This window comes from Equus przewalskii, chromosome 4, assembly GCF_037783145.1.
Source record: "Equus przewalskii isolate Varuska chromosome 4, EquPr2, whole genome shotgun sequence".
NCBI classification, from domain to species: domain Eukaryota; kingdom Metazoa; phylum Chordata; class Mammalia; order Perissodactyla; family Equidae; genus Equus; species Equus przewalskii.
The window spans coordinates 21,625,949-21,649,295 of NC_091834.1; positions in this window are offsets into that span (position 1 = coordinate 21,625,949).

Sequence of the window (23,347 nt, forward strand, 5' to 3'; positions counted from 1 at the left end):
TACTAATAAAGCAAAGCAAGTTCTAAGAGAAGAAAATGTAAGTATTACTGGGAATAAATTGAGATGCTTGGTACCAATAGGAGTTTCTATATAAATGCAAAATCTAACAATTTTTATTTTGCATATACCTAATAATCTAGCTTCAAAATATATGTAGCAACAAAAACAACAGGCCCATGAATTTAAATGATAAATAATAAAATCAAAATTCATAGTGGAAAATATTTCAAAACTCTCAGTAACTTATAAAACAAGTTGCTTGTGTATAGAAACTTTAACCAACATTATCAACAAATTTGAGCTTATTCATACAGAAAGCTAGAAATCAATGAGTTAAACATTCATGTAACAGTTTAAATCCAGAAAACGTAAAAAAACTGATGGAAGAATGGGAAAATACTAATAAAATATAAGCATAAAATAAATAAAATAAAAAATGGTTCTTTGACATTTTATATGAAAATGGGTAAATTCTTGGAAAGAATAAAGAAAATAGAGCAGTCTCTAATTACCAATAAAGCAGGAATTATTTATAATATTACTGATAAAAAATAGTAGGAAGATAATGTGAACAATTTTATGTCAATAAATTTCAAATTTATTTATTTCCATGGAAAGCCCAGATTTCAGGGCAAAATTTTGCAGAAACTAATGGACAAACAAATAAAAACATCGTGATAGTTTTATATCACATCCTATTCTTAATTAAAACTTTTCATAAAGAAATCTATAGACTCAGATGCCTTCACTAGTAAATTCTAATTATTTACGGAAATGTGTATAAAGAAGAAAAGAAGAAAAACAAAGAAATCCTCTGCCAAACGTAAATTTGAGAGTGTTTCCTGACAAATTTTTTGAGGTCAGCATAATGTTGATACTAAGTCTCAAAAAATACATCACAGTAAAGGAAATATTATGCATCAATCTCTCTCATGAACAGCAAGGCAAAATTCCTTAAGGGGATATGAGCAAATTTAACATAGTAATGTAGAAAACGTTAAAGAATGTATCACTACCATGTTAGTTTCCTTTTTTCCCAGAAATGTAAGATTGAGAAAATATTCAAAAACCAATTGATTTAATTTTATACATTAACCAAATTAAAAAGAAAATATCTGTGATAATCTAAATGGATGTAGAAAAATTATTTGATAAAATATAATACTCACTGATAATTCAAAAACAATAAAACAGAAACAAGAAGGAACTTTCTTAATACTTGATATCTTCCAAAAAATGCAGTGCAAATAAACTAAATGATGAAATAGTAAAAGTTTTCTCTCTGAGATAGGTAATAAAACTGTAATTATCGGTATTGTCAAGTCTATTCAGCTTTGCCCTGGACATCCTAACCAGATCAAGGCAAAGCAAATAAATGAGGCCTTTTGTAATCATGTAGCCAAATGGCCCTCTAGGTCCCTCCAGTGCTAAGCCCTAGATGGTCTTTAAATTTAACAGGGTAGCACATTCTCTCTCTCTCTGTCTCTCTCTGTCTCTGTCTCTCTCTCTGTCTCACTGTCTCTCTCTCTGTCACTAACATCAGAAGATACCTTCCAATTTCTATATCCTGAAAGAAGTAATGATAAATTATAACTACCACATTTGGGGGAGAATTAAAAAGTCTTTCTAGAAAGGTAAGTAATGTTTGCTTGTCAATCAAAAGAATTAAAAGAAAAATTTGTCTTAGAAAATATATTTTTCTTAGAAAAGTCAGTGTTGTGGCTATGTCATGCAGCTTAATTTGACCTATCTCCTTCTCTCTGCAGCACCATGAGAGATTGGTCCACATTGAAAGGTCAGTAGCACAGAGAAAAAGGCCCTTAAGGAAAACTGAGATGGAGGTTTCTTGCTTGTCTCAAGCCAGTTTTTTGACATTGGGCAAGTACCTTACCATTTCTCTGTGTTCCCATCATTCATGATAGTGATGGGGAGCCCAGGTGAACTCTGAGCTTTCTTCCACCTCTGAAATTATACGGGGCTGTGATCTTCAAGGGAAAACCTATTTACTGTCCACAAACGACTGTTGCAAGCCCTAAGCTACTAAAGTTGCAGATCGAGTGTCTACTAAAAAGCTAGCAGCGTGTTAATAAGTGTCTCTGAGGCTTTGCCTTAAGACCTACGCTTTCCTCTCAAGTGAAAGAAACCTCAGTATTTCAATAATGTAAAACCAGAAAAAACATTAAACGATTAAAACCATCGAAGAGATGAGAGTCACTTTCTCAAGCATGATATGTCCTCTTTAACCTCTGTTAAATTTCGGACCCTGAGTGACCTAGATTTTTCAGAACAAGCGAGGCATAGATTCTCCTTGAGAGGAGAGCTGAGTCTTTCTTGTATTCCTAATCTCACAAGTATTTAGGGAAGATCTGAGTATGGCATATGGGAAAAGCAAGCATATTTGAAAGCATATTTGAAGTTGAATTACATTAAGCAAATTTCCTTAACTCAGAAAGTTAACACTCAGAGGCTCAGTTATCTTATTGATAAAATGGGCAAAATAGAAGCTAGTGCTGGCAGTTCTTGAATCTGGAATGTAAGATTATAAACGTAAATGTTCCTAGGTCTCATTAGGTGCCTTAATAAATGGCGATTTTATTACTATTTTTAATCGTGTGTATTTTTTTCTGTCTCTATTTTTTAAAAACCTTCCTCTCCTCTACACATCATAGATTCTTCTTTGTATTAGCTGGGTGGGCTAAATGGCTGAAATAAAACAGACCACAGAATACAGAGGCTCAAATAGAATATATATATATATGCTTAGTTATCTCTCGCATAACCAGCCAGGTAGATTGGGGCAAGGGCTGGAGTGTTTTGGTCGTACTTCTCCAAAAGCTATCCGAAAACTCGCAGCCAAAGCATTCCAACATCTTCATCAGATAGATTATAGAGCTACTCTTGAAGTCATCATGCCAGGGGACAAGAAGAGAGAAAGAACAAGGAAGAGGAGGCATCAGCGTGAAGGGGGCATTTCTCTTTTATTGCAAAAGCATGTGTCCACTGTAAGCAAGAGAGACTTGGAAATGTCATGCTGGCACAATTCTATGATAAGTGTAAAGGGGAGATTGGATTCAGATGGAAGGTAACAGTCACCTTCTAGAAAGTCCACACTTGCTCTCCCTCTTCACAGTTTACAACAGATTTCCCAATAGATTCGTTGTGTCTAAATTCTCAATTTTATTACTTTCTGAAACAGATGCACAAAAAAATTCATAAAATGTATTTTTTATCATTATTTATCATTTTAAGAATCCTCAATGACTTTTGTTTACATATTAAATTCCAAATCCTGATCCATCCTCTTGAAAACAATCTTACCCTTTGTAGCTAACATCCTCCTGCTGCTGCTTTTGCATCTGGAGCTGAATTCACTCTCATACTTACGTGAGGTGTGATTAAATTAATCCTGGACTGAAATGAAGGAGTGACCAAACTGAAATCCTAGCAAACAGATATTCTCCAATCCCCGAAGTTTAGTTCTTCAGTTTTGTTGTTCTTCTTAACTGAGCTATTTTTTCCTGCGTCTTTCTGGGGAAGGCAATAGAGGATGAACCCCTGTAGGTCAAACAGCAGTACCAATAACTGTGCTAGGAGGTGGTACTCTGGTGTCATGCAGAGCTTAACACACTTTTTATGCTAATTAAAAATATTTTATTTTTATTATAACGACATGAATGTATAGTGAATGAGTGAAAATTCACATACATTTTAAAGAATGCTCAAGAGGTTTAAAAGGAAATTCACTGTTTCTAGCCAGCTGCTTTTGATCCATACTCTTTATATTTACTCTCTGGCGGCAGGGCTCCTTGGGAGAAAGGAGATGTGGTGGGTAATGGCAAGACCTGAGATGCTGAGAACTGGCAGCGGCAGACCTGGGTTGGAATCCTGCTCTTCTCTCACCTGTGGTTAAATCTCTAGTCTCCTTGAAGCTTACTTCCTATTAATGAAGGATATCAATGCTAAATTAAAGTGTGCTATAAGGAAAGAATATGAGATCATGTACATAGAAACAACCCAATAAACGTTAGCACTCTTGTGCATATTCATGTAAACCTCCCTAAACCATAATATTCACCAACTGTCAGAAATGTTCCCCATGTTGCGGATTTAATTTTTTCTCTTATATTTCATTTTTACACGTGTATTGCTTTAATCTTATGTATATATAGCATATAATATGTGTATTTAAATCTGTACATTGTATGTGTAAATGTGTATTATAATTTTACGTACATGTTGTTTTGGCTTTTTCATGTATATTTACCATCTATTTTCAGTGGGATTTGCACTATTGTCTTCTATTATATAGGTTTTGTTACTGATTACAAGACAATATTAGAACAATGTCATTAAATATTAATATTTAATATTAACCTATTAATATGTTCTAGAGAATTTGATGCAGATGAACTTGGACATATAGGAGTGTGCTCAGAAGAAAATTTTGATTACGAAAGAGGGATGGAACTGATTAAAGCAGTAAACTAAAAATCCATAACACCCAAATAAAAGCTGTCACAAATATTTACTAGGTGCTGGAAAGCCTAAAAACCAGTGTGTGCTAACTTCAACTCTTCAAGGTCATGAAAATGAGTTTTCCTTATTTCTCTCTTCCTTCCTCCTTCCCTCTGTCTCTCTCACACACTCACACACACACCCACAGCCCTCTAAATACATAAGAAGTAATGTCAGATTACCTGACAAGTGTGTGATGAGATAGCACACTGACACAATCATCAGGTGAGCCCTGGTAATGTGGAGTATCAGGGAAAGTAAATATTCCTCAACAGAGAAATGGCCCCCATGAAGCAACAGAATAGATCCTAGGTCATCCTTTTATAGTTTGAACCTGACAACTATTGCTATCCATAAAAGAACTGCAGTGAAAATTGGAACCCTGAATATTTAAGTTAATAGATGCTATAGTTGATCAATTTTAATCTCTCTCTTTCCCATTACATGGAATTGTGTCTTATTTTTGTAACTTATTGCTTTTTTCAGGGGCAGCACACTTATTTACAATGTTAGTGTATTGTTGAGCCAGCCCTGGTGGACTAATAGTTAAGATTCGGCGTTGTCAGGTCAGGGAACCACACCACCTCCCTGTCAGCTGTCCGACTGTGGCAATTGTGTGTTGCTGTGATGCTGAAAGTTCTGTCACTTGTATTTCAAATACCAGGAGAGTCACCCATGGTGGACAGGTTTAAGCGGGACTTCCAGCCTAAGAAAGACTAAGATGAATGACTTGGCCACCCACTTCTGAAAAAATTGGCCATGAAAACCATATGAATAGCGGGAGAGCATTGTCTGATACAGCACCAGAAGGTAAGAAGATGGAGCAAAACGAGCGGGCAGGGTTACACTCTGTTATACACTAGGTCACTAGGAGTTGGAATTGACTTGAAGGCACTAACAACCAAAAAATATACTGTCACCTTTTCCCATTTTTATTCCTGGTCTCTATCACCCTCACATTCTTCTAGAGGCATCCATTGCCTCAGAGATGTAAGATCCTTTGATGGTCTTTTGGTGTGTCAACATGATTAGGACACAGTCACCAGTAATTCAATAAGTCATTAATCCAGGTGTTGCTGTGAAGGTCTTTTATAGATACGATTGAAGATTATAGTCCATAACTTCTTAGAGAAGAAATTCTGCCTCTGGACAGCAGCATTAGCCTGTGTATTCCATCCTCTCCTTCCTAATAGCTTCCCTACAGATTTTTCACATGCCATTCCAGTTCCTTGTGATGAACCTCCTAATATATATTTCCTCCTGCTTCTGCTTCTCTGGTGGAACCCAGATGGATAGAAATCTCACAGTAGCAAAACAAAGAGAGGCATCATTCCTCAGGCTCTGATATCTGATAAGGATGTTTAAATTTGTGACAAAATAATTAACTCAGAACAGTTCTTTTAAGATATAAATGACAGAATCGATAAATTGACCACAATTATTATGATATCCAAGTTGGATAGTATTCACGCAATGCTTTTCAATTTTCAGATATCTGTGCTCACCTAGAGTTTTTTTTAAACTCAGCTTCTAAATAAGTAGCTCTGGATTGTGATACTAGATTCTGCATTTCTTACTAATGTGCCTGTGATGAGGGGCCTGCTAGTCCATGGACCACACTTTGAGTAGCAAGGACTCAAGGGAAAACATGCAGTCAAATAAAGTTTCCTGAATTCCCCTGGGCTCAAATCTTGGAAGGGGACAATGTGTTAATTAGGCTGAAGGGAAATATCAGAGCAGAGGGGTTTTGTACAGCTCATAACCTGAAAGAGATTTACATTGGTACAGCACTAGTGTCTCAGGGCTGGATGAGAAAGAACAACATTGGCGAAGAGTGGAGGTGAGTAGCTGAGCTAGATGCTGGGATCATGGATTTAATGGGTCTTTATATTTCTCTTCAGGAAATCCAGGAGTCTTGGGTTCTTCTTTGAGAACCTCTCTGAAAGGCCACAAAGGTACTTTAAGCACAGATAGACTGAGTAAAATCTGGAAGCATGAACCAGAAGCTTTGGAACTGGAGTGGATACCAGATATCTTAGACCCTGTGATGGGCAACAACACATCACCTTGAATGGAAAAACTAACTAATATCTCAGTGATCACTGGCCAGGGTTGATACTCAGTCTGCATCCAATACCAAGATGAGTGCAAGATTACATGTAGATCTGAGGCCTCCTTCCTTTCAGCTGACACAAGGTAATGGAAACCACCTTCAAAGACAAACACACCATCCTAGATAGCAGCTAGGGAAGAAGAAGGGAATCTGAATCTACAAATATCTTCAAACTACCTAACATCTGTTATTACCATAAAAAGTGTACCATAGTTCCATGTAGAAACATAGGAGGATTTAAATGATTAACAAGAGAATTATGGGTATTATGACTCAAGAGTGTTATAAATTAAAAGAGCTTTATGTATTGACGTGTAACTAACCAATATTTATTATTTTATTTCATGGATAAATACAAACTAATGGTAAAAAGTGAAATTTTGGAACCCAGCCCAATAATAAACTAGACACTAAATGAACAACATTACTCAGTGATATCTGTAAGTTGAAAGTTGATTCAAACCAGGGTTCTGCTTCTGGCCAACAGCAATATGGATTGTTTTGTACAATCCTTCCTGCTGAAAACAACTGGCAAAGTTGGATAAAATGATTTCTAAGGAAATGTGTTTGGAGTTTCTAAGACAATGAAGAAAAATTCCCCAAACCTGGGAGAAGTGGGAAGACAGAGTTGAGCCCACCATTTGGGATCTTCTTTTCTCCCCAAGGCAACTGCCTATGCTGAACATAGTCTCTGATGCTCAGAAATTTAGTAGAGTTTTAGAAGATTCACTTAACAGGGAGCACAAACCTGAAATTCAGCTCCTCTCACAGAACAGAATCCTTGGCAAGTATCTGGGCTTATATTTGACGTTAGAAAAGTGAATGGGAAATAGGTTGACCTTTACGGGGACTGACTGCCAGCTTCAAATTTTCTACATCTATGATTAAATTAAGAGGATTGTATTTATTAATATAGCAAACCTAGGCTACTTAACTCCCTCCCCCAGAAAAAAAAATAGAGAGGAGAGAAAAGATTAAAAAATAAATAAATAAGATTGTAGATTTAAATTTACCAGCAATTCCATTAACTATAAATGGACTAAATATTCTAATTAAAAGACAGTTTGTTTCACTGGATCAAATAAAACTAAATACTTATAGGAGATATACCTTAAATATAGGAAAACAGAAAGATTGAAATTGAAAAATGAAAACATACAAACATTAAACAAAATAAACTGGTAGAGCCATACCAATACCCAAAGTAGATTTTAAAGCAAGAAGCATTTCTAGATTTAAAAGGAATTTCAAAACTATGATAGCGTCAATATAACCAGAAATATGTTATAATTCTAAATCTTTAGATATAATCATATGGCCTTAAATTAAATAAAGCAGAAATTAAAAGAATAAAGAGGGAAAACACAAATTCACAATCATTGTGGAAGATCTTAATACGTCTGTCAGTAACAAATAGAATGACCTGACAAAACCATCTAATTTAGAAAAACTGAACAAAATAAATGATTCACCTAATTGATCTAGACAGAATATCCAAAAGTTCAGAATATGGTTTTCAAGTGCACCTGGAATGGTCACTGAAGTCAACCATATGCCCTGCCTTAAGACAAGATAAAGGATTAATTTGGAACATCCTTCTGGAAAGCAACCTATACATATATCAGAACTTCTGAAATATATTTTTATCCTTTTATTTAGAAAGTTCTTCTTGATAAGAACATAATAAGAGATGAAGACAAATATTATAGAGAAATACTTTTCTTTTTTAGAAGGAGACATATTTTTATTAGTCTAAATCTTCCAAATGGGTGAAAATCACATATAGCTAGCTGTCCAATCCTATGAAGGTATTCCCCAGAAAGGGGTGATTGTTCTCAGTTTCCACTGAGCATTGTCCTTTCTGTTCTCTTTCTTGAATTGGAGTTATTTGTGAAGAAGAGCTCTTCAATGTTGACATATCAAGAAGTGAAGTACTAAACACGCTGGAAAATCAGAGAGGTCCCTCAAATCTTATTGTGTTTCTTCACACTCAAGACGTGAGAATACCACTTATTTACTTTCTTCTGATTAACGATATACAAAAGTATTATAATCACTATTTTTAGTGTGTACACAAAATATCGAGGCCATTATTGAGTAGCTAAATTTGTCACAATTAGCTTAAAAATGCGTAAGTGGAATTAATTTATTCTGAATACATAGCATTTTGGCCACTCTCGCCATGTCTTGATTTATTAATCTTAAAAAATATCATACATTTGTCAGTGTTTCTGGAAGCAGATCAAGTCACAGAATTTTTGTATCCACTCCTTACTTTTATGTGCTCACTTTGTCCAGGGTCACGTATTAACTCAGAAAGGAAACAGCACCATTACTCCAAAGTCTAGATAACTCTCTACTGAGGCTTTATCTGTCATGCATTTTGCCTCATAAAGGTGCTAGAGTGCATCACATTTCTTGTGCATTCCTTTTGTGATGAAGACTTCCTTCAATTGAAGAGATTTATCATCATGGAACACCATTTCCTAGCTTTTTATAAAACACCTACAGGGAAAAAATGACATGTGGTGACAGAAGAAATCTCCTCTCAAGCAAATAAAAAAAGGTAACTTTGTCACTTAATAATCACACTCAGAGGAGAATATCTTGAATGATGAATGCAAACCATACAGTAAATGAAACTAAGGTACAAAAAGATCTTTAAACAGGAACTTCCCCTGTTTTTGTCGGTTTATTGTTTCCGTGTACAATTTTCACAGTTCTTAATAGAAGCAAGACAAACAAATGTCTCACGTTAATATTTCTATCCCTCTATTCTTATATACAGCCTGTAAATACTGATCTATAGTTGTCAGTTAAATTAACATACCAATCAGCATACAGAGGAGGAATCACAGAGGAGTGCAAGGCAGTCTGGAAAATCAGCCTAGATATTGTAGGGTAGGGCGGAAGAGGTGAAGGCACCTCTGAGAATTAAGTGCAAGAGTTCTTACCTCTTTGAAATATAATGCAGAAAGCTTATCTTTTATTAATGGCTGACAATTTGTTTTTAAAGCAAATTTGAATTGAATTATAAATATCAACCACTGAATAAGATTATAAATATGTCTCACTCACCACACCTCTCTACTCTCTGCTCTTTATATCATTTGGGGCCATAAAACAATGTAAAAAATTAAAAACCAATCCTTTATCCTTCAATTTTTTTCTGGTCCCCAAATATCTTTGTTATTTCTTCTGTGTTGGTATAGGTTATGGTTGCTATTTTAGTTGACTTGAAAGACACAATTTCAAGTTAACAAGTGCAATTTTGAGAACTGTCTGTTGACACTTCTAAAATGACATTTCCGTTTTCATAAATTCTGAAACCAAACAATACAGAGAATAATTTATTTAAAATCAAAATGTTAACCCATTCAATATGCCAAACTTGAAATTGTGGTTCTGAAAATTGCAAAAGAAAATTAAAGAGAAACAGAGCACTAAAAAGTAGAAAACATTTGCCCCAAATAAGTTGTTCACCTACACCCACACACACACATCATCATGGTAGAAGGTATCGTTGCTCTATGGACGTAAATTAATCTCTATAGGTAATATTAGTGACTAAATAGTATTTTGTATGGAGTGAGGTAGAACTGGATAATAAAAGACAATTTCTAATAAATAAAAATGCCACATCTTCACAAGTCACACTCAACTCTCACCCTCCAAAACATGTTGATGCTGGGAAACCTTCATTTTTGGTATCCTACGGTTATTACTCTGCACACCGTCACTGGGTTGGCATGCTCCAAACTCATTTTACTAGCTCAGGTGATTTCCTGAAACAATACATCCCACAAAACCCTTCCCTTTCTCAAATCTCCTTTACCTCGGAGGTTAGTGGCTTTAGGTGAGAATGCCATGATGCACACATCTGCCTTCATTGGAAAGCTGGCAGAGAGGTTTTTTCTTCAACTTCAGTGATTCTCACACTTCTTTGTCTCAAGGCATTTTTCCAAGCCTAAAATAATTGTGGATCCCAAAGTATTTTTGTTAATGTGAGCTGTATCTTCCCATATTTACCAAGTTAGAAATCAGTATTGAAATATTTTTAAATGTCCTGTTTATTAATTCCTTTATAAATAACTTCAAGGGGCTAGCCTGGTGGTGTAGGGGTTAAGTTCGCATGCTCTGCTTCACTGGCCCAGTGTTCGTGGGTTTGGATCGCAGGCGTGGACGTACACACTGCTCTTCAAGCCATGCTGTGGTGGCATCCCACATACAAAATAGAGGAAGATGGGGACAGATGTTAGCTCAGCAACAATCTTCCTCAAGCAAAAAGAGAAAGACATAACAGATGTTAGCTCAGGGCCAATCTTCCTCACCAAAAATAATATACATATATATATGAATAACTTTAATAACACATTTCATGGGCACATAATATAAGACTTTTTGTGAACACATAACTATAGTAACCAAAATGAGAAACGAGTATTGCTTGATATTTTTGTGAATCTCTTTAGTGTCTTGCTTATATTCAGTTAGCTGTAGTCTCATATCTGCTTCTGAATTCAGTCTGCTCTGATGTTGCACGTCATAGAGCCTCTGAAAATCTCTACTGTATTCTCATGAGAGAATGAGAGTGAAAAAGAAAATAAGGCCTTAGTATTATTATGAAAATAGCTTTGACATTGAGAAGGGCATGAAAGGGCCCCAAGGATTCACAGAGGTCTCCAATAATTTCTAAAGCAAATTGGTTCCAAAGCTCTAACTTGCTGGGCTACAAGGCAGCATCCATCTACATCTTGTGCTATGTCAAGCAGGACAAAGTTCTCCGTAACATGAACTACAAAAATCTTCCTATAGAAAATTTCATGAGAGTCCAGGTTGTGGTTTTCCATGGCATGCTACACAGACTTTTTTTTTTTTTTTTTTTTTAGAAAAGGGTGGGGAACAAAGAACGAAGAGAAAAAATATCCCCATTGGATACTTTGCCACGTTTTCACTGTTCCCCTGTGATGTTCACAAAAGCTTTCTGTCTCACCACTCTGCCCTCACTTGGCCTGTCAAAGTCTCCTGGCTCCAGTCTTTATTATTCTTCAGTTTCACTCTTGATTCTGCAGCATAATTTAGTTCTCTTGTGTATTTACTCATTCAGTTTTAGGGAAAGAAATAGGCTGTCATTATGGAAAGGTAGTAGGCATTTGATGGTTTCATTTCAGGCAATAAAAAATTTTATAGCCTCCCTATATTCAGGGAAAATTTTACATAATGAGACCTGCTCTCAAATAATCCCCTAACTATAGTTTTGCAAAACTGACATATTTGAAAATTAAGCCCTAAAATTCAAAATCAAATATCTGCTGAATTTGCTATTGCTAGACTTTGGGGACAGCGGAGGATGTATCTGGCACCTGGTTGATCCACTTGGTGTCTCTTGGTACTCTCTGGATCCATTTTCACGGTCTATGGACAAGCGTAGCAACCTCAGCATGAGAATAGTGTTCTAATCATCTGTTCAGACTCCTCTCCTGACATGGATGCTAGAGGTTTTGTTATTGACCCACAAGTCTTTGAGACTCTATTCATTTTTAAAAATCGTTTTCTCTCTGTTCTTCAGATTGCATCATTTATCTTGATGCATCCTCCTTTTCCCTGGCTCTTTTCTTTGTTATCTCTAGTCTGCTATCATTCCCATTCAGTCACTAAGTCAGTAGTTTTCTCCTCCTCTTCCTCCTTCTTCATTGTTACACTTTTCCTTTCTAAATTTTCTTTTTGCTTCTTCCTTATATCTTTTATTTCTTTGCTCAAGCCTTTTATTTTTTCATTTGTTTCAAAATTATTTGAAACTATGTTTGAGTATTTTTATAATCACTGCTTTTAGTCTTCGTCAGATAATTCTAACATCTGTGTTATCTTGCCATTGACATCTCTTGGATATTTTTTCCTCTGTAAGTTGAGATAATCCTTTTTCTTCAAATACTGAATAATTTTGGATTAAATCTTGGATATTTTAATGCTATGTTATAAATCTAATTTAAATCCTATGAAGAATATTGATTTTTGTTTTTCAGCAGGTAATCAACTTAGGTTCAGGTTGCAAGTTGCAACCTACATTCTGTCGTCTGTGATTCCAATGTCATTTCGATTTTCAGATTCTTTGCAAGTACTATTTTTATTTGTCACATCTGCGTGTGACTCTGTCCAGTCTGAGCCTTGGGTGCTCTCTTTTATGTCAGGTCTCAAATTCTTTGGAATACTGAATAATATACCAGCTACACAAAGTACTTGCAGGTCAGCCCAGGAGTTTGTAAGTGACTTTATATGGTTGTTTTCCTGAGCTTTTCCTTCTTGGTCATCTCCCCAGTACTTTCCAGTTCCCAATGCTTTCCCTTTTCCATTTTCTGCCCAGAAAGCTGGTGCTTTAATTACCTTCTGCTGTACCTTGCTGTCACTATGTCTGCAATCAGAAACAACTAGCTAAAGGACAGAGAGAGAGAAAAATGTAATGAGGCTTTTCCACCATCTTGGGACCATAGATTTTCTGATTTCAGAGGAAGGTTCTGCTCTATCAGGAATTTGAACTCCGTGGGTTCCAGCCCATTGCTACTGCTGCCACAGGAATGCTTGGGAGAGTGCCCCAAGAGAAAAGAGTAAAAGGAAGCAAAACAAACACAACAGGGGATTTTCACTCTATTTCTGAGCATGAAGACTTCCCTTTATTTCTCTGAAACAGAGCTGCAGGGCCTCTCCGGAAGCTCTCTCTGCCTCTATCACTGTGTCTCCTTCTCACATGGTGGGCTGTGTTGAGATCAGTCTGGCAATTCCAGAAGAGAAAAAACAGTAAGCTCATGTTCATTTAGGTGGCAGTTTGAATTCTGGTCGTTTTCCTTAATCAATTTGCTGCTGTTTAGTTTTGAATTCTGAAGTATCTGGCCCTTGCATTCTGTTCAGGTTTTATAGCCACAATCATTGAGAGACACAGTGTGTTTGTCCCATCATATCTTGAGCTGAAACTCTAATATTTTATCTTAATATATTAACAAATATTAAAGAATGTTTTTCATGTTGTTGCCATTGTTTTAAAACTATTAGAATATCTCATGCATCTTTATGTTGTAAAAAGTAGACATATAATGTTTGTTCAAAGTCAAGTCTCCATGTATAGTGTCCAAGACCTCATGGGAAAACTGACATCACGCATTTCTGTCGCTGCTCTTGCTGTTGGCCTGAGTATCAGAGGAAACACTCCCAAGAATAAAGTTTTCATCTGGAGAAAAAAAGATATTCTCTCAGATTTACAAATTTTCGCCATTATATTATCAGTTAAATCATATTTAATGACTCTCCTTCAAATATTTTTATTTTGTCTTTTTCTGTTTTTGGCCTCATTGAGGAAAAACAGATGCTTGAATATTCAAGAGTTAAATTTGACTAGAAGAGCAATATTTCTGAGCAATAACTTTGCATAGGGAAGTTTACTTATTAGAAACTCTTTTGGATTAACTTTGTCAATCATATTCAATTTCCACATGTGACTAGGCAAAATTAAACAATGGTTCAGGGCCAGCCCTGTGGCCCAGTGATTAAGTTCGCGTACTCCACTTCTGCGGCCCAGGGTTTCACCGGTTCGGATCCTTGGCACAGACCTAGTACCACTCATCAAGCCATGCTAAGGCAGCATCCCACATAGCACCACCAGAGGCACTCACAACTGGAATATATAATAATGTACTGAGGGGCTTTGAAGAGAAAAGAAAAAGAAAAATAGAAAATTGGCAACAGATGTTAGCTCAAGTGCCAATCTTTAAAAAGATTTAAGAAAGACAATGTTTCAGAGACCACATTGAACCATTTGTAGGTTTCTATCTACAGGTTCCTTCTTTATCTCTCAGAGTCTTCTTTGGGAGTCTGGTATCTTGTCTGTAAAGTATAGTTTTTCAGTATTCCTCTTAAAAAAGTTATGTCTTTCTGAACCAGTTATGTCTTTCTTTCCTTCTCTCCCATTGTTACGAATCGTTTTCTTTATATTTCCACGTCTTCCCCAAACAGAGCTGCCACTAGCCCTCATGTCACTTTTATGTGAATTAGGAACAGACACTCATTCTCTTATGTATGCAGCACACTACCAAGACACAGCATAGAAAGCAGAAGATAAATTAGATTTCAGAATTAGCCCATCCTTCTATCCACACCCGCCCACCAACTCTTACTCTGAGCCAACCTGCACAACCACAAGTGTCATCTTGTCTTGCCATCTCGAATGTTGGTATTTTACAAATTTTATTCCTTGGACTTATTATTTTTTTATTATAAACACCATTTCTAGGGCAATTATTAATACTCCCAGGCCTTTGGCTATCACCTACATATTCAGTGTCTTAAATGTATTATTCTAGCCCTAACTTTCCTCAGTGACCTAGATTCTTATTTCCTCTGGACAAACTTTCCCGCTTATCCTAAATTTTCCTCCAAACAAACATGCTCCCAAAAGTTTAAGTATTTATTGCTACTTCTGATTAAAAAGACAGAACAAAAAATATTCTGTCTTTTGTTTTCTGGCTCTTAAGCCACCATCCATCAATATTTAGAGCAATATAATTTCCTGTGTCAATTTTTAATTTAGTTTACTGTTTTTTAAACCACTTTATTGAGGTATGATCGACATACAAAAGTCCGTACATATTTAATGGGTACAATTTGATGATTTTGGAGATAGGTATACCCTGTGAAACCATCAGTATAAACATATCTATCACCTCCAAACGTTTTCTCCTGAACACTTTATTTAATGTTTTGATTATTTTTTGTGGTGAAAATATTTAACATAAGATCTACACTCTTTGCAAATTCTTTAAGTACACAAGTGTAAAGAGTGTTGCGAACTACAGGCACTATGCTGTATGGTAGATCTTTAGGACTTACCAGTCAAAGAGAACAAAGTTTCAGTTACACGAGACAAATTTCCTCTCTTTTTAGGTTGGAACACTGTATCTGGAAGGGACAAGAAGAATCATTAGGATAAATAATTATTTCTTCAGAAAAATCTTATCCAACAGTGACATCTCTCATTTCTTTTAAATCCCAAATACGGTGACCAGTTCAGTTCTAAGAAGAAAGTAAAAGCATACTTAAAAAGAGTTTGTAAAGTATGCTATAACTTTTCTTAAGCATTAATATCAAATCTGTGTGACTTTTAAATGTCTGTGTCATCCCTTTCTTACAATTGTTTTTTAATTTAGTGTTTATGCTTTGCCTGACAACCTCTTATTGCTCATTTCTGTATGGCCTAAATATAAAGCATTTAAAACTCAGCAAGAGATCCCAGTGTGTTAGTGCTTAAAGTCACGAGCATGCTAGGACAAAATAAGACCGTTTTATGCAGGAGCAGAATCTCTGAGTGCTTGACTCAAATAACACACATTAGTGTAAACCCGACCCCAGAGGATGTGCAGTGCAGGAGTTCTCCAGTGGTCTCGTTTGGTTTCTGTTTTTTTCCCTGAATATTCATATCAGCTTCTTTCTCCCTAACTGTAGGGGAAGTATGTAACAGATAGCTTTTATACATCCCGTTCATGTTAGATGAGTGCTTTTGTGCAGTCAGTTTGCAGTGCTCAAAATGTTCGTGGATTTGATACATTGAGCATTATGCACATTTTATCTGTGAATAAACTGATGCTCAGAGACAGCTAAAAGAAAATCTACTTTTAATTAGTGGAAAGAAGATAGAAACTATGTCATCTTTCTCCAAAGATGGTGATCTTTCTACTTTATCAATTTCTCTGTGTATTTATGGTATTTATTATAAAAAGATTGGAATTAAAATTAAATCTTTGAATATTTGGTCCATAATAATGTTCACTTTTGTGAATGTTGCAAATAATCTAGTACTTAAAAAAGCAAAATAAAAATACAAACCCTCTTAATGGCAATTAGGAAAATGTATTTTATGTGAATTCAGTTTTGGTAGACGGAAACTATGGACTACATAAAAATAAAGTCACACAAAGCACCAAAAAGCTACCATCAGTGAAGATACTTGTGCAGAAGTGATCGACATTCGATCTTTAAAATGCAATTTATCGGTGCCCTTAGTGGAGTGGTTAAGTTCGTGCGCTCTGCTTCGGTGGCCCAGGGTTTCCCGGTTTGGATCCTGGGCGCGGACATGGCACTGCTCATCAGGCCATGCTGAAGCAGTGTCCCTCCCACATGCCACAACCAGAGGCACTCACAACTAGGATATACCACTATGTATGGTACGGGGGGTGGGGGCATGCTTTGGGGAGAAGAAGGAGAAAAGAAACAAAAAAAGAAGATTGGCAACAGATGTTAGCTCAGGTGCCAATCTTCAAAAAAATGCAAATTAGATACAAGTAAAAGAACACTATATTTAACATATGAAACTGATTTTGAAGTCTCCATAGCAACTACTAAATTGTGAAGCATAAACTAGGTGATTAAAGTTATCCAAGATTGCTTTTTTTCTGCCTAAGCAATTTCAAACCAGATGATGAGTCTGGTCCTTTTTCAGAAAATCCTACCAGGTACACCTCTGGCAGATAATCAGAACAACTTTTATCTATAGTGGGCAAATCTGATTAATAATTTTGGAAAGAAAATGTATTGCATTAATATAAGGGGACTCTAGTGGCTGGCCCCGTGGCCGAGTGGTTATGTTCGCGCGCTCCGCTGCAGGCGGCCCAGTGTTTCGTTGGTTCGAATCCTGGGCGCGGACATGGCACTGCTCATTAAACCACGCTGAGGCAGCGTCCCACATGCCACAACTAGAAGGACACACAACAAAGAATATACAACTATGTACTTGGGGGCTTTGGGGAGAAAAAGGAAAAAATAAAATCTTTAAAAAAAAAATATAAGGGGACTCTAGGACTACTTATTATATTCAAGAAGATGCGATCATAATGGTTTTGGCAGCTGTAGCACATGACCGTAAGCTAAAGAAATGTAGAAAAAGAATCCCTTTTAAAGATGCCATGTCAGTGATGATAAACAATGTTCAATTAATTTTATTCTTTACATTACTTTGTGTGATATAACTGCATGCCTGTGGTTGTGTTAAATGTGTTTCTTGATGTATTTAATGCTTTGGCTTCAATGTCAAATCAAAGAGACTATATTCTGAATAGCGAAATCATAGTTTCCTCGCGATTTCTGGAGCATTGTTTTGTGTTTTTTCTACATCTTCAGACGGATCTATTACGTTATACTCTACAACCATAAGGCATTTAATACATAGTTTCTTGCAATTCTTTTCAGCCACATATGAAGTCACCATAATTTCAGGTGTCCTTTTTGTATTTCTGTAGTTTTTGGTAAATTTTATTGAGTTCTGTGAGATTGAGATGGATCGGAGAAGTTGACTTGGGCTATCTATAAAAATCTGTCAAATTAAGCAAAATAGATGTCAAAAGATACTAAATTTGGATCCAAAAATCAACTGTATAAAAATGTGCCAGAGAAATTAAAAAGAAAAGGCTTTATGTACATGCACAGTTCATATATGTCAATAGTATGATAGAATGTCAAGAATAAATAACAGAGAACAATTTGACATAAAGACAAGAAAATATTGATGTGGTGCCTTGTAAAAAGGCTTGAAAAGGATTGTGACTACGTCTAGTAGGTAAAAAAATTTTTTTATTCACTGGTTTTTCATAGCATACTTCTGGAGGAAGATTAATTGTTTGTTTTTGTCTACTTGTTTTACCTTTCAAAACCATACTAAATTACTATATTGATGTTTATATTGTTTTCAATAAACTAGCTTAATTGCACTTCTGAATTTTAGGCTAGAGAGTTCATTTTTACTCTCCGGGAATAAGTGCCTCTGCTGAATTCTATTCTTCAAATTCTATTCTTCAAGTCCCTCTTAGGTGTTGTTTTTATCCATTCCTTGTTTTCTCTTTGTGATCTTTAGATCTCAAGCTGGAGCACTGCTCTCTTTCCTGAATGCCCGCCATCTTCTTTTTTTCTTGTGTTAGTAGCTTGGCCCCTTCTTTCTTCTTCATTTCTGGAGGGTGTCTTGAGTTTGTCTTCCACAGAACACACTCACATTTCAGAAATGCCGAATCTGCTTTTATTTTACGTCTGCTATTTATTTTTACCGTCTTTTCATTCTTTCAACTTTGCACTTATTCCATTTTTCATTTTGCAGTGTACCCTCTCATCTCTGCTTATAGTTCCCTGATCCTCCTTTATAAATGACTCAGAGTATTTCTTGACATTCTGTCCCTTCCATCAACATGTTGGAAGCAGATAGAAGGAAGAAATTGATATCTGTTCTTATCTACCTGAAGGCTTCATATATGCTGAGTATTGAGATTTTGCAGCCAAAGGCTTACAATCCTAGCAGGCTATTCTAAATCTCTTCTTACTGATGTAAGGATTCATTTGAAAATTTCTATGTTGTAACAAATTGTCCTCCTCTCTTTCACTTCTAGTACTACTGCCAATTTTTATCTTTCCTGTTTGTTTGTTTTTTGGTGAGGAAGATTGGCACTGAGCTAACACCTGTTGCCAATCTCCCTCTTTTTGCTTTAGGAAGAATGGCCCTGAGCTAACATTTGTGCCAATATTCCTCTATTTTGTATGTGGGATGCTGCCACAGCATGGCTTAAAGACTGGTGTAGGCCCACACCTGGGATCCAAACCCATGAACCCAGGCTGCTGCAGCGGAGTGAGCTGAACTTAACCACTACGCCTCCAGGTCAGGACCCAATTTTTATCTTTTATTGAGAATTGGAAAGATTTTTTATTTGTGTATATCTGACCATTAACCTGAAAGTTTGTAACAGTTTCTGAAGCATTTCCTTCTCTTTTGATGTGAAGTTGTCAAAACTAAATACTATACAAATAAACATGTGGACTTTTAATTGAGTTCTCATCATTTGCTAGGTAGTCTTCTTAGAGCTTTATCTGAATTAACTCATCATGGCCCTATAAAAGAGGTACAATCATTCAAACTTAAGATACGAGGAGACTGAGGCAGAGAGAGGCTAGATGACTTATTGGAGGCACGCAGCTGGCAGTTGGCAAGACCGAGGTACCAGCCGAGGAAGAGTAGCTCCAAATCCCACGCTTTAAACGTTCAGCCAGGCTGCTTCTTCCATTTTAGGTTTGTGTGTGTGTTAAACTTCTATTATCTTAACTTTGAATGTGGCTTGTACTCTGGCCACCTACTCTGTGATCACTCATGTTTAAACCTCTTACCGTGGTAATAGACTCAGGATTTAACTGCATTTTAAGTCTCACGGGTCTGTGGTCATAGGGTTGCTGTATATCCCTATACAAGTAGGTTTCTGGTGAGGTCAATTTCTCTAGCACTACTCTCAGGTGATCTTCATCTCACCTCACAATATTTCGGAGGCCCCAGAAGTTCTCAGAATGTGCTACACCTGAGCATGATAACCTCATTTAACATAATTTAAATGGACAATTTTGTCGGTCTGACACCATCCAGGAAACATGGATATGACAATGGGCCCACCAAAGCACCTTTGTTACCTTCTAACCTGCTACTAACCTATGCATACAAATTCCCAATTACCTATGCCATATTTCTTGAAACTTCGGTTCAGAGAATAAGAAAAAGAGGAAGAAGATATACCTAAAACAAGCAATTATGTTTTTACTTACTAGTTGGCGTGAAACATTTGCTTGTACATATTAGGTATCATGAACATTATTGAGATGTGCTAAATCCTTGCTTAGAAGCAAAGGTAACATTGCAAGTGATTTTGCAAAAAGAAATCCATATTATGTATAAGGAATATATTCACTGGAAAAGATCTGCAATGTGAATTATGAATTTATGGCATGAGCTTTGGAAGGGAAACTGCAATTGATAAATATAAAGAACATAATTTAGGCACTAAATTGTCACTATGTAGCAAAGTGGTGATGGGCTTGGTTTGTTAGGGAAGGGGGATTTCATATTTAAGGAGAAAGAATAATTTTAAAAATATAAAGGTAATGCGAAATACAGAGAAGGCACTTGAGTACTGGAGGTGCACTGTTTTCTAGGCCAGCGCTCTGCCCTTTGGCCTCTCTCATTTGGAGGGAGATTGGTAGATCTGGCGCTACATACTCTGGCATCGGGATGAGAATCTGGTTATCACGTCCGTCTAACTTCTTAACATTTGATTATTGACCTCTGTGAGCACTGGGCCCACTCCAGGTTTTACCGGCAACCAAACTAAGGCTAGAAAGGCTTGGATGGTGTGTTTTGGGTTTTTATTCTATTGACATGGTATATTAAATTAGTTGATTTGGGGTTTTAGGACAAATGTGCATTCTTAGGATAAATCCCACTTGATCATGGTCTATAATCCTTTTTACTTCTCATGGGATTTAGTTGGTTAGTATTTGTTAAGGATCTTGTGCCTCTATCCACAAGAGGCATTGGTAGATGGTGCTCTTTTCTTGGGATGTCTTTGTCTGATTTTAGTATCAAGGTAATACTGACCTCATGGAATGAATTGGGAGTTTTCCTTCCTCTTCCATTTTTGGAAGTGTTTGTGATAAATTGGTATTTATTTAAACTGTGTGGTAGAATTAACTAACGAAGCCATCTAGGCCTGGGCTTTTCTTTGTGGGCAGTTTTTCTTATTACTAAATTAATTACTCTATTTGATATAGGTCTGTTTACATTTTTCATTTATTCTCGAGTTAGTTTTTGTAGTTTGTGCCTTTCTGAGAGTTTGTTCATTTCATCTAAATTAACTAACACATTAGCATGCAGTTCATAGTATTCCTTTATAGTCATTTTTATTTCTGTGAGATCACTAGTTTTGCCTTCATTTTCATTCTCAATGCTAGTAATTTGAGTCTCCTCTCTCTTTTCTTTCTCTCTGTTTTTCTGGCAATTTGAATCTGTAAGCAAATTAAAGATTTGTCAGTTTTTTGATCTTTTCAAAGAACCAATTTTTGTTTCATTGAATTTCTCTACCGTTTTTCTGTTTTCTATTTCATTAATTCCCCCTCTAATCTTTGTTATTTTCTCCTTTAGCTTGCCGTAGGTTTAGCTTGCTCTTGTTTCCCCAGGGTCTTAATATAGAAGGTTAGGTTACTGATTTAAAATCTTGCTTCTCTTTAAATGTAGGCTTTTGTAGCTCAACATTTCCCTTTAAATAATGTTTTAGCTACACCCTGTGAGTTATGGTGTACTGGATTTTCATTTCTATCCATCTTGAAGTTTGTAATTTCCCCTGTGATTTCTTCTTTGATCCATTGGTTATTTAGAAGCGTGCTCTTTAATTTGCACATTTTTGTGAGTTTCCTAAATTTCTTTCTGTTATTGATTGCCAATTTTATCCCATGTGGTCAGAGAACATACTTTGTGTTTAGATTTGTTTTAAGGCCTAGCACAGGTGGTATCCTGAAGAAAGTCCCATGTACGTTTGAGAAGATTACATATTCTGCAGTTGCTGGGTGGAGCGCACTGCAGATGTAAGTTAGGTCTGGTTGGTTTACAGCGTGACTTTGTTGAAATTCTACCTAGTTGTCCATCAATTATTGAAGGTGAAAGTGAGGAATTGAAATCTCCAGCCATTATTGTTAAACTGTCTGTTCCTCTCTTCATTTTTGTTTTAATGTCTATTTTCTACTGGCATTCATATAACCACTCCAGCTTTTTTATGGTTGCTATTTTCATGATACATTTTTTCTACCCTTTTAGTTTCACTCTCTTTGTATCTTTGAATCAAGAATGAGTTTCCTGTAGGTGGCATATATTTGGTGTTGTTGATTGGTTTTTGTATCCAATCTGACAGGCTCTGCCTTTTTATGGGATTGTTTAATTCATTCATATTTACTTTTTTCTGACGTAGTTGCGTAGAGGACTTACGTTATCATTTTACTTTTCATTTTCTATGTCTCATGTGGTTTTATCCCTCTAGTCTTCATTTACTGCATGATTTTGTATTAAATGAATATTTTCTAATGTGACATTTAAACTTGATGATTTTTTTCACTATATACAGATTTTTTAGTTATTTTCTTGGTGATTCCTTTAGGATTTACACATTAACTTAGAATCTGCTTCAGATTTATACTAACTTAATTTTGGTGGAATATTCACATGTTATTCCTATATAGTTCTATTCACCTTTTCTCCTTTTATGGCATTATTATTACACATGTTGCAACTATATATGTTACAAACCCAACCATACCTCGTTATACTTATTACTTCGTATAATTGTATGCCTTTTCAAGAAACTGAGAAAAGAAGAAAGAACACGTATATATTTATAGCTTTTGTTATATTAACATTCTTATTTAACATCCCTGGTTCCGTTCATTTGTGTCTGTGGATTCCAGTTACCATCTGGAGTCATTTACTTTTAGCCCAAACAGTTTTGCTCCCACCTACCTCCTGTATACTGTTATTGGCAAATATGTTACATTCTAAATGTTATAGGCTGAAAAATAAAATTATATGCATGTTGTTTTATGTAATTGCTTTTAAAATCAGTTAAGAAAAGGAACATGCATTCATATTGTCTTTTATAATTGCAAAACTAACTTTACCACTGCTCTTTGTTTTTCCTCTGGGTTCATATTACTGTCAGGAGTCACTTGCTTTGATCCGAAAGAACTCCATTTAGTATATCTTGTAAGGTATGCTTGCTCACAGAATTGTCTCAGTTTTTGCTTATCTGGGAGCATCTTTACTTTGACTTCATATTTAAAAGACAGCTTTGCTGGATCTGGGCTTCTGGGTTGGAGTTTTTTTTTGTTGTTCTTGAA